This window comes from Gouania willdenowi, chromosome 14, assembly GCF_900634775.1.
Source record: "Gouania willdenowi chromosome 14, fGouWil2.1, whole genome shotgun sequence".
In the NCBI taxonomy this organism is placed as follows: Eukaryota; Metazoa; Chordata; class Actinopteri; order Blenniiformes; family Gobiesocidae; genus Gouania; species Gouania willdenowi.
In genome coordinates this window covers 27,972,686-27,985,225 of record NC_041057.1, presented here as the reverse complement: position 1 = coordinate 27,985,225, position 12,540 = coordinate 27,972,686, and the positions used below count along the sequence as shown (strand labels likewise).

Below are 12,540 nucleotides of genomic sequence, written 5' to 3'. Positions count from 1 at the left end.
GGAAGTGAAATTCTGGTTACAGGCCCCCACCTTTTACTCCTCAGTCCCCCTTCCTTCTTCCCATAAATTACATTCTCTGCTCTCTTCCTGAAAACAACCTGCCTGAACTGCTCTGAGGAAAGGTGTAAACAGAGAGATAATGTGGTAGATCGAGCTGAGAAAGTGAAAGAGAGAGAGAGAGAAGGGTGTTTGTGTAAGAGGTTGGCTGCCTTTTAAAAAAGAAGAAGAATAGAGTGATAATGAACACTCCTTATTCCCTCTGGCTCTGTCCTTTAAACTCTTCTGCTTTGGTTTTCACTTGCCCTCATTCACCCTTTAACCAACCCTGTGTTTTCTACACTTCACTCCCATACCTCCCCTCCCTCTATTTCTGTGCCTCCCTTCTTCTTCTTCTTCCTCTTCTTCTTCACACCCTCCACCCCCTTGTTTTGCTCACACTGAGAGTGTGTGCATGTGCATGTGTCTGTGCCATGTGGTTGGCCGTCCCTCTCCCTGGCCTCTGCAGTATGTGCTGCTGCTGCTGTGTACATGGAGAAGATGCTGCTGTGGTGGTGGTGGTGGTGGTGGACATCCTTTCATCTGTGTGAGGTTCCTGCCTCACCTGGTACTGGTAAGTCCATGTCCATGTCCTGTGCATCTATTCCTGATCCTGACACTTTCACTGCACTTGTTGGTGCTTGTTTATCAGGGTTCTCCCTTATAAATAAGCACCAACTGAGTAATGCAGGGATGCAATTCCTAAGGCTTTTAGTGATGTGGTTGTCAGATGGTTAATTATTGGTGTATGTTTCTGGTGCATTTGCATGCCTCTGTGGTTCTGATGGTTGTGTTGCAGACTGTGATGGCTGCACTGTTTTGACAGTCAGTGCAGGAACAATCGCACTCAGTGACCCCTCTGACGAAGTGCACACGAGGATAAAAACAGTCTCCCTCCCTCCCTCACTCAAAGATCTCTCCTGTTACCCACTCCCCTCACTCCTTCTCTCCTTCCCTTCATCTCTGATGACTTTCATTTTGTCTATTTCATTTGGTTGCTCTTGCTGGTTCATGCTTTGCCCAGTGAAGGGAAACCAGTACCTGTGCAGGGCATGTCCTCTGATCAAAGCCACATACTTAGACATGTGTATTTGAGAGTGATTTTCAGTGGTGCATCTTCTTATTCTTTCTTTTTGGAGATATGTCGCCCCCTAGCGAGTGCAGCTGACACTGCAGGTGGTGGTGTCACTGGGTTCATGACAGAACCTGGTGCTCTTTGCTGGAGTTGCTGTTGTGCTTTTTTTTTTTTTTTGAAGGGTTTGACTTGTGTTTTCTTTTGAAGGCAGTGGTGGGCGGTCAGGGTCAGCAAGGGCCTTCTCTGCTGGCCTAAATACATTTAGAATAACTAAACTACAATTTTGAGCTAGATTTTAATATTTGTTTCATTAAACTGTTGATTCCCAATTATTTATTCCGCAGGGGCCATATTGGCCCTTCAGAGCATCCGATTCGGCCCCCAGGAGTGGAAATGACAGAGAAAACATGAATCATTGTGTAAATGAGCAAATAATTCATTCAGTTGTAAGTTGTTGTTGAAAGAACTCGAAAAATTTCCAAAATCCTGCAATTTTTTTCCAATTCTTCCACAAAATCTCCCCAAATTTAATAAAAATTGGTCAAAAAATAAATAAATCGAAGGACATTTAACTATCTGTCACTTATTGCTTAGATATTGTTGTTGGCTTCCATACTTTATGTCTAATTTATAACTGGAAGTCATATACAACGTGTAACATATACAATAATGCAAAAATGATTGGTAACATCATTGTTAATGTTGACTAAAAATGAAGAAATCAGGCCAGCGGCTGCTTTCTGTTTCATTTTTTCTGCAGTACTATACATGAACTGCTGGGTGCAGTGTCTCTTCACCATTTACATTGTGAAGAAGAATAAGCCTTTTCACACTCTGGAATTGCGCTTGTGCGGCCCTGGGGGGTCACAGGTTGCACTTTTAAAAACCGATGGGAGCAGCTCAGCAGCAGTATGGAAGCAAGGGCAGTCTCCTCGCTTCCACACAGGTGACCCCTGGTGCACAAAAACACTGACTACCTGGGTCTCCAGCGAGCGAAATTCGGACTCTAGCCGGGAATAATGCACATATCCCCTTCCACACTCTTTCTCCCAAGCTTTTAACTTATAATTGTTGTGTATTTTTTTGTCTTTACCTTTATTATTGTTAGTTGTTTTTTTTTTTTTTTTTACTTGTGTAGTTGTTTTAACTGTAAAGTGATGGAACAAGCAAGATTTCTGAGAGTGAAAAGGACTATGAGTTCTTACTTTACGAGGTCCACCATACACTAACCAGGTCCATGATTATTTTTTATTAAGCTATTATTTCAATTCAATTTACAAATTTGAAGGATGGACACTAAACAGATCACTAATTGAAACTGCACTGATCAGCTGATTGGTCACTGTTTAAAAAGCCAGGATTTCCCTGCATTTTCAGCTTGTGTGCAGCATTAGCTTTAGCAGCTAACTCGGCATTTCTACCTTGGAGACCGATACCACGTTTCCGCAAAAAATCTGTCACGGAATCAATGCTCTAACAGTAAAAATAATCTAATTCTCTGTCAGACTTGTCAGTCAAGGCGAGTTTATCCCTGTTGACCATTGAACTCGTGCGAGAACTGAACGAGAGCATTTCCGAGAGGGTGAAAAGGCTTATTGCGCAACAGAAGAAAAACCAACCTAAAGTCTCAAAGGTTTAGGACCATTTCACTTAACACTTATACAAGTTTGCATTTATTATTATTATTATTATTATTATTATTATTATTATCATTAAAAATATAAAGAAGCAATAGTGTTTGCGTGTGATCTTTATTTTATTGATGTAAATCTAAACAGCAAAAACAGTCGAAAAGGAAGTGACATCAATTTATTTAGCGCGTATGTTTGAAATGATCTACCGACCAGCGTATATTTCACCTAACAGACTACTGCAAGCCGAAAATATGGACTTGTACACAGCTAGTGAACATTACATCAAACTGTATGAAGACACTGCGCACATAAAAAGGCTTTGACGCCAGAGATGACCTAGTTCAGGCACAGCTCTGCCGTAAATAGGCTTATACTCACCCAACCGGTGGAAAAAAGGTACTACAGGTTGGCCGGACCGGCAATATTTAATAATGTATATAAAACTGTGTAATCTAAAAAAAAATGATATATGGCATGACAGCTAAGTACATGTTTCTTAACACTCAAATTTTGTTTTTAGGTATTTCAGACATATTTAAAAGTTGAAAATTCACAATAATTCTACATATGGCCCCTTTAAACGGTCTTTTTCTGTATTTTGTTTCCATGTCTGTCACCGCTAGACAGTAGTCTTACAGAAGCCAATCTGTAATTTGTGGCAATGCATGGAGGCTCCTGACTTTTTTTCACGTACCCCCTATGACAATTTGCGTACCCCACTTTGGGAAGTTAGGCACTACATACATCTGAATGTTAGGGTTATGTCCGATCAGGGCAGGTTTACCCTAGACTCTTATTAAAATTGGAACTGTTCCTTCAGCCAACCAGAGCTTACGTTTGCCTGCAATGACGTCACCATTTTCTAGTTCTCTGGTTTGATGGTCAATGCAAAACATTTTACGGGACAATCAGTATAGCGTAATATCACAATGATAAGTCCTGGTGCAAATTTTATTTGTGCCCCTACTCCTGATGTTGCTGTGGCAAGCTGCCGATAACCAGTGTTCATTTTGTCAACTAAAACTTTTTGTCACAGTTTTAGCCAATTACAGTTTTTTTTTAAGTGACAATAACACTAGACTATGACAATTTGAAAAAGAAAAAAAAAAACATGTTTACAAAAACTTTATTAAAATATATTTATATTTTTGGTCAACTAATAAAAACTTAACTATGATTGCGTCACATGGGACAAAATTCAATCAACTCGGGATTACATAAAATCTGTCTGTGTATTTACAAACATTATTACAATAGCAAATCCGGTTGATAAATAGCAATTGAATCTTTAAAATGTATAAACTCTTCTGCTTTATATTTTTTAATGTCATTTAGTTGATTAAATCTATAACTGAGTTCCGTAGACGAAATTTTGACTGAAACTAAGTTGCATTTTAGAATTTTTTTAAAAAAAAGTCCAAATTTGCTATCAAAGTTAACACTGCCGCTAACCACCAACGGGACGCTCGCTAGCTTTTACCTGTTTGATTAAAAAAATGTGTTTGTTTTCGTCATTTTAGCTTTTCCATGCTTTTTTGTTCGGGCTTGCTAAACCAGTGATACTCCTCGTCATTCGTCAACCAGTGTTGCCAACTCCGCAGCAAGGAAAGTAGCTATTGGCTGTCTCAAAAGCTATTCGCTAAATGACGTCATTGCCTAATTTGCATACCTAATTGACATAAACACGTTAGCTGAGAGGAGAATCGTCGTGGGAACGATATCAAGTGAGTTTGAAAAAAATAAAAACGGTAAAGATAATTAGAACTACAATTTAACTTCAATCTGTTGGGTATCGGTTTAGTTTCTTTAAATTTAATTACATTTTGTTCTGTTTTGTACGGAGCCCCAGACATGAAGAAAACAAATAGTCGCCACGAAATACTAATACGTGGCCACAAATTATTATTATAAATTTTAACATGTCATGTCTGGGCCTCCGTATTGTTATATGTCAAGTAGAGTATCAAATTTGTTCCTGAGACTGTTCTGTAGGTTTGCAACTATTATATTGATCTCACTGTCAAAGCAGAGAGATATGGTGCCACCTTGTGGAATGTTTACAATTAATTCAGACCAGCCATTAAAGTCTAGTAGTCCACACATGCCAAATGAAGTTATTATCAATATTTCAGAATAATTCAAACTTAGATATCCCACCAATAAAATATACACATATTGGGTGGGATATCTGAATTTGAATTATACTGATTTAAATATTACACTATCGTTCCTCCCAGTGATTCCCGTATACAATGAGTTACCCAGGTTGGCTTCATAAAAATAATCAAATATGAAAAATGATCTCCAAGATTTGACTCCTTTCAAAGAGGCATTAATCTCTAACATCCAACCCTTCTCTTTTACTTGGACTTGGGACTGACAAAGTGACTCAAAAGAGACTTTGTAGTTACTCATTTATTTATTTTTTATTAATTTTTTTTTAGTATTTAGTTTAATTATTTTTTTATTAATTACAATTTAATTTAATTGTTCATTTAATTTCAATTTATTTACATATATTGTAATTTATTTATTTCAAATAAAAACAATTTTATTTGAGTTATTTTTTTATTTTATGTGTTTCTTTATACATTTTAATGTTAAATTAATTAATTCTTTTTTTGGGGGGGGCGGGGGGTATTTTTAAAAAATTGGGGGAGATTTCTTTGTCATTTTCTTAAGTTTCTAACCTTAAGCCTATAATAAGTCATAGTGTAACATGAAATTGTTTTTTGATAACATTATGGTAACTTGCTCCAGTTGTTGCTGGTTTTTTTTTTTTTTTTCTTTTTTTTTTTTTCCAGATGCTCCTCCACAGTTGTCCGTGCTTGCTCACAGACAAAGTAGGTCATCCTCACCATGGTCAAGGCTTTCTGTGGCAGGTTCAGTAACTGAGGGAACTGCCTTATATTAGCAATCAGCTGATGTGCCAAAAAGCTGCAGCACATTATCAGCAGCTTGTGCTCATAGCTTCAGCTTTAGATCATATCAGACATACAGGATAGAGTTTAGTGTCAGCGAGGACATTGGATTTCTCAGCTTGCTTTTTAATGGTCTCTGGACTTCACCATTGGATTGTGGCAAGGACAACACAGACATAGCAGCCATGGCAAGTTCCTGAAATGTGTCGAGATCAGCTGCACTCCTGAGCTTCCAAACCTCACTCCTGAAGCAGAATGTTTTTGGTTTCACTCCACCTTCTAAGATGGATGACACGCCATTGGTCGACAATCTTGTTCTTCTCTGAAGTAGAGGAACCAAGGAGCTTGGCTATTTATTCCATTTCTTCCATGGCTCTTACTGTGTTATAGTGTTTCATCGACACTGAAACCCGACATACTGCAATGGCTCAATGTAGGGCTGGGTGATATGGACCAAAACTCAAATCTCAATATTTTTCCTCTAAATGGCAATATATAATATAAATCTTGATTTGTTTAACTCAATAAAGTCTTTCCAGAAAGACAGTTCTGTGTTGAATTAGCTGATGCAAAATGCCACACAGGCACATTTATTAACAAACAGCTGCACAATATGTGCCACTTTTGGTGTTTTCTTCTATAAGGGACAGCACGTGTGAGTGAGTTCTGTAGTGTGGCTTGTTTAGGGGAAGGTCTGGTTTTGGACACACTCAGAAATCCATCTAACTGTGCTTTTCATGCTGCTCTGAGAAGCAGTAAAAACAGCAACTCCTAAAATGAGTATTTGAAAACAAAATAAACTAAAATACAATATATTGCTAAAGGCAATATTGTAATTTTATTTATCGCCAAAATAGAAATCTCGATATATCTTGAATCTCAATTTATCTCTCAAGGTATGCTTCAACATTGTCTGCTTTATTGGTGCATTGGTTCCCATATGTAGACTGTAGTTATACACTTTTTTAATGATGTGACATTAATTTATTTTCTAAAATTATTTAATGGACCCCCAAACTACAGCTCTTGGACCCCAGTTTGAGAACCACTCTAGAGAATCTATATGTTTTTTTTTTTTTTGACGGTGGGAGAAACTGGAGCACCCAGAGAAAACCCAAGCAAGCACCTGGAGAACATGCAACCTGCATACAGGCTCAGTGTCCACCCCGAGGCTGGAACTCAAGACCATCTGAATGAATGAAAACAGAGGAAACAAGCTGCTCTGAACTTCTTAAACAAACAAACAAATAAATAAGTAAATAATCAAATGTGCTTGTTTTAATATAATTCAGTTCAATTAGTGTTCCTGTTGTGTCCATTCTGAGTCACACTGTGTTGAAATGGAGGTGCTTTGTTTAATTTATGAGCAATTGTGACATTTACCACTTGATTCCATTCACTCCATTTCAGGAGTGAATGGTTTTTCTTCCAGAATGATTGGCTCGGTGTGTCTGGGTTGCTGTCACGTTGTTCCTATTTTTCTGTGTGGGTATAATCAGACGTGGATGCTGAGATGGACTGAGGAGGAACCTCTGCACAGATACTGGGGGAGGTGTTGGTGATGGTGTTCTGATGCAGCTTCTCCAGCTCATTCTGAAGGTAAACTCCAGCTTTCCCTGGTCCGTGATGTCGGCTACTTTCAGTTCCTTCTAATCCTTGTGAAGGCCCTTCTTTTTCTTCTCCTGGCTCCTTGCTTTGCCTCCTTTTCCTTCTTTAGCAACACTTCTTTCAAGGATTATTTTATCGTACAAGCCCTTCTTTCGTTTGCTTATGCAAAAACTTTCCCATTCATTTCTTTTCAGACTTCAGTTTAACTTCGTTTTTGAACTTCAGCTGTTTCACCATTCTTTAACCAATTCAAATAATTTCACTTTAAAATGTTGACATAGTCAAGTTCTTTTTAGCCAATACCTTTAGGTTATTACTATCGTCAATTGTTCCTGACCTGTGTTCTTTCAAATACAGTGAGTTTTCAGTATTTCTCAGATTTGAGAAGCTTGGTTAAGCCATAATGGAGCAAGTTCAGTTTTCACCTTAAAACCTTTGCCAACAAGTCATCAGTACTCTCAAAATATTCAACGCAGAGTCACAATTTTCTCAAAAGTATTTGGTAACTTTGTCCAGTCGCTGACAATACCACTTTTTAGGCCAATGGTTATGGCCAACAAATGAGTGTGGGGCTTGAGACTGTGACCAAATTTTTTGCATATGCGAGTGTTTTTTCAGTGTTTGAGTGAAAATGTAATCTGGTTGCATCTTTGCGAGTGCGTAGGGTGACTTTATTTTGAAAATCCAAACGGGGCAGAGTGCGCTGAGGTGCAAAATTACTGACAAATACACAAAACAACAACAAAAAAATTAATAATACAAAATATCAAGAACAATAGCTAAAAAACTACTAAATGACTTCATAAACACACAAAACAACCACAATAATACACAAAATTACCCCCAAAATACATAAAACAACCACAAAAATGCATAAAACAATCATAAAAATATATAAAAGAACCAGAAAAATACACAAAATGACCCCAGAAACACACTAAACAACCACAAGAATACAGAAAATGACTCAAAAAGTACATAAAATAACCTAAAAAACACATATTTACTCCAAAAATACATAAAAGAAAGTACAAAAATTACTAAAAACACTCAAATCAACAATGAAAATGCACTAAATGGCTCCAAAAAAAACAAAACATTTACAGAAATACATAAAACAACCACAATAGTACATAGTACCACCACATAAATACACAAAATGACTAAAAACACGAAAGAAAATTGACTAGGATATATAAAGAAACACACAGAGCCTTTCTTCTTTCCTGCATTAATGCATGTATGCTGACATGAATGTTGATAATATGACCCTCGGATCTGACAATCTTATTTTTGTGGTCCCTGCTGTGACAATACGGTATTTGCTGTCGAAATGCATGAGGAGTCCATGGTAAGCATTTAGTTGGTTTAATGACAACGTGGCTGTATCTGTGGAATTACTTGCAAGGAATAATAAACAGACAGGCAGAGCATGTGCACTGATAACAAGTACGGCAACCGATAGGACACATATTAATCATTATGACAGAATGAGCTACATTCACTCCTTTTAGTTTGAGCCTTCCGTAATGAAAATAAACTTAGCAGTCAGCATAAAACAAAACAATATCAATTACACAGCTATCTTGATAAAATATTGTTCCTGCAGTAAACAACGCAAACTAGAAAGTGACGTTAACCCAGTATAAAATTTCCTAAATAGATGTATCATGTAATTTACCTTCTGAACATGACCAATATGCAATATACTGTAATATGTATATTAACTTTAGATACACTTTGAATATGGATGCAGCACTGAAAAATATACTTTGTCACATTTCCTTTTTTTTTTTTTTTCACATTAGTATATATATATATATATATATATATATATATATATATAAATTCAGTTCAGTGATAGTACATTGGATTTGGAAATCTGACCTGAGCGTGTCACATAAGGAGTAACAACTTGGGACTCATTGGTGGCAAAATGAGCTCTTGGCTCATTGGTGGATTGCTGAGCATTCGGAAGAGAAAAACAAGGCACCTGCCGGATCTGCGGGGAGAGAGAGACAGGGTCTGGTGTTACTTCGTCTGCAAGGTCGACGTGTTGAGGTGGTGGCAACATGAAGAATGTGGCTGCGATTTCTTCGGTAGACACCTCCATTCGATTCGATGATGTAGGAGCGAAACTCTTTACACAGCTGCTTCACCATGCCGATGCGGTTGTGTCCTCTTGTAGTTTGCAACCTGACAACTTGACCTTCTGCGAGTGGCATTTTTTTTTGGATGAGTGTTTTCTTTTGGAGTTGTGTTGTGTAATGCACTAAGCTCTTTGGTGCAGGGGCCAGCAGTTTGGTGTTGACTGGAAAGGTTGAACGTGTTTGACGTGACATAAGACGTTCTGCAGGTGAGCCCAGTGTAATGTCACAAGGAATGTTTGTCATGTTTAGCAGGTTGAAAAACACGTCAGATCCAATTTGGTGAGACTTTTCTATCAGCTGTTTGGCGCTGTGGACTGCACGTTCAGCCAGTCCGTTTGACTGTGGATATTCAGGACTACTGGTGACGTGAATAGTCCCACTGTTCCGCAAAGTCTTTGACATGTTGGCTTGTGTATTGTCTTGCGTTGTCAGAGATTAGGGTGTGAGGTGCTCGGTGCACAGAAAAATGTCTCTTTAGCTTTTTGATTACAGTGGCTGAAGTCGTATCACGGAGAAGGTCTATTTCAAACCAACCTGAATATGTAGCAATACTCCACTACGGAGTATTGCTGACCATGCCATTGAAATAGATTGGTTGCGACTGTGGACCATGGCAGGGTAGGACCTGGATGTGGTTGTAAAGGTTCCTTTTGTTGGTGTGGGCGAGTAGCATTACACACCGCCCAAGACTGAAGTTCCTTTGTAATGTCTATGTTCATGGTGGGTCAAAACACAGTGCTTCTGGCTATGCACTTTGTGGAGTCAAGGCTGGGGTGACCTCTGTGCATGATTTGGATGAATTCATGCTGCAGTGAGTCTGGAATAACTGGTCTGTGGCCTTTGATGACGATGCCTTTCTCCATCACCAACTAATTTCTGTAAGGAAAAAATGGTTGAACAGGGGGAGTTACCTGGCGTTCTTTGTTTGGCCATCCGTTCTGAATCACGGCCCTTAGAGTTTGGAGTAGTTGGTCTCTCACTGTGTGTGCTCTGAGTTCTACGAGTCTGAAAATGACTGACATAACTTCAAATGTGTTACTTGTACTCTGTTTGAGATACAGTCTTTGTTGGAGCTCTTGGCAGGGTATTGGTTAGATACATGCATTTACCCTTTTTGTAGACAAGAGTGATGTCAAAAGCTTGTAACTGAAAACATCCTCTGCAAACGAGCAGGACCTGTGTGGATTGGCTTCTTCAGGATGGTGACCAGGGGTTGGTGGTCTGTTTCAATGACTGTGTATTTTCCATTGATGTAGTCTTTAAACTTTGAGCAAGCAAAGACAACGCAAGCAGTTCTTTTTCTATCTGTGCATAGCAAGTTTTCGTGTCTGAGAGAGTACGAGATGCATATGCAACAGGCTTTTTATGCTGCAAACAAGCTGCACCTAGTCCATAACGTGATGCATCGCAGGTTAACGTCACTGGTTTGTTAACGTCATAGTACGACAAGGCTGGTGAGCTGGATAAGCATGACTTCAGATATTCAAATGGTTGTTGGTGTTGTGGAAGCCAAGACCAGGCAGTGTCTTTATGAGTTAGCTGCCTGAATGGTGCAGCGATACTTAAGTTGGCATTGTGTTCTGTAGCATCACGACCTCCCATGATTATATCATCGACTATGATAGCACATGGGTAACCAGGAAACAGTTGTTCCATTGAGCGCTGGAAAACTTCACTTTCTGAGGTTATACCAAATGGCATGTGGAGAAACCTGTAGCGTCTGAAAGGTGAAAATGGATGACTTTTGATCCAGTTTTATTTGACAAAATTAGCTTTTAGTTTTAAGCGCAGAAAACAGAGTTGCGCCTGGCAACTTCCTCCACACTACGCATTGGGTAGTGGGGCCTTTTAAGAGCAGTGTTCAAGTCTTTAGGATTAATGCACATCCTTATTTCTCCGTTGTCACTATCACGCAGCAATGCTTTTCTGATGCTGTCATTATTTATGCCACACACAATTCTATCGCAGATCAGTTCATCCATTAGCTCACCAAAGTGGCAACTTTTGGATTTAATTTTTAGCTCACTAATGAATGATTCAATATTCTCACCTTGTTTTTGATTTTGTGTGTGAAACTTGTGTCTTTCCATTGTTTTATTGTGTTGTGGATTTCACACTTCCCGGAATTTGTATTTGAGACACTCAGTGTTTTCTCTGGACTCAGCCAGGACGAGGACAGCCCCATTGTCACCTGGCGCCTTAACTTCTGCGGCATAGAGTAGATGAACGAACGTTCCCGTTCAATGGCTTTTGCTCCACCGAGATTGAGTAGGATATAAGCTTTGGTCTTTGCAGGTTTGTCTGAGTGTGCTGCCTCAATAAAGATGTCATATTCCCTTTTAAAAACATGGCAGTTCTTGGCGAGGTCTCCTTCAAAAACGAGCAGGTTGGGTCTGCAAAATCCCTCCGCCATTACGTTAGCTAGCTGTAACACTTTTTTTTTTAATCTTCTGGAATTGCACAAAATGGCTTAAAAACTCACCGGCGATAGGCTCAATACTTCTTCTGACACCATGTCAAAATAATTGAGGAGTTCATGGTAAGGATTTAGTTGGGATGCTTGTGATGACAAGTTTAACAACGTCGCTGTATCTGTGGAATTACTTGCAAGAAATAAAAACAGACTGGCGCAGCATGTGCATTGAAAACAAGTACAGCAACCGATAGGATACATATTAATCATTATGACAGAATGATCTACAGTTGCTCATCACTGCTCTATACTTCCAAAATAATGCAGTTTTGCCATTAGAGGGCGGTACAGCACCAGTAACCCTCCCAGTCATTCTGCTCCTGACATGAGCAACAGTCACTGGTCCTCGTCTCCTCTCTGTCTGCTTCCTGCTGGGAGTCAATGAGGCTTCTTTAACAGAGGAAGCTAAACCGCTTTTTAAATCAGGCGTAGCAAAATAAAAAGACACACACCAGGTGTGTTTTCATCACATTTCAGCAGGGCCTAGGAAGGAAAGGATGAATACACAGACTTTAGACAAAAGTGGTGCACCTGTGAAAGGATCTGTTATTATGACACCAGCATCAGTGACTGAGCAGCATTTGTTTAATCTTCCAACTTAGAGACGCTTCGAGATAAGAGTGACTCTGGGAAGATTGGCAAT

The 12,540-nt window shown here is 39.0% G+C and overlaps 1 long non-coding RNA gene across 1 annotated transcript in view; it reads left to right on the top strand.

Moving 5' to 3' along the window:
* The first annotated feature begins 452 nt into the window (after positions 1-452).
* The window catches only part of LOC114475890 (uncharacterized), a 46,389-nt gene continuing 34,301 nt past the window's right edge, over positions 453-12,540 (top strand). Inside the window, exon 1 of the long non-coding RNA XR_003675515.1 lies at positions 453-610. This is a non-coding gene — a long non-coding RNA (uncharacterized LOC114475890). The remainder of the gene's footprint in view (positions 611-12,540) is intronic.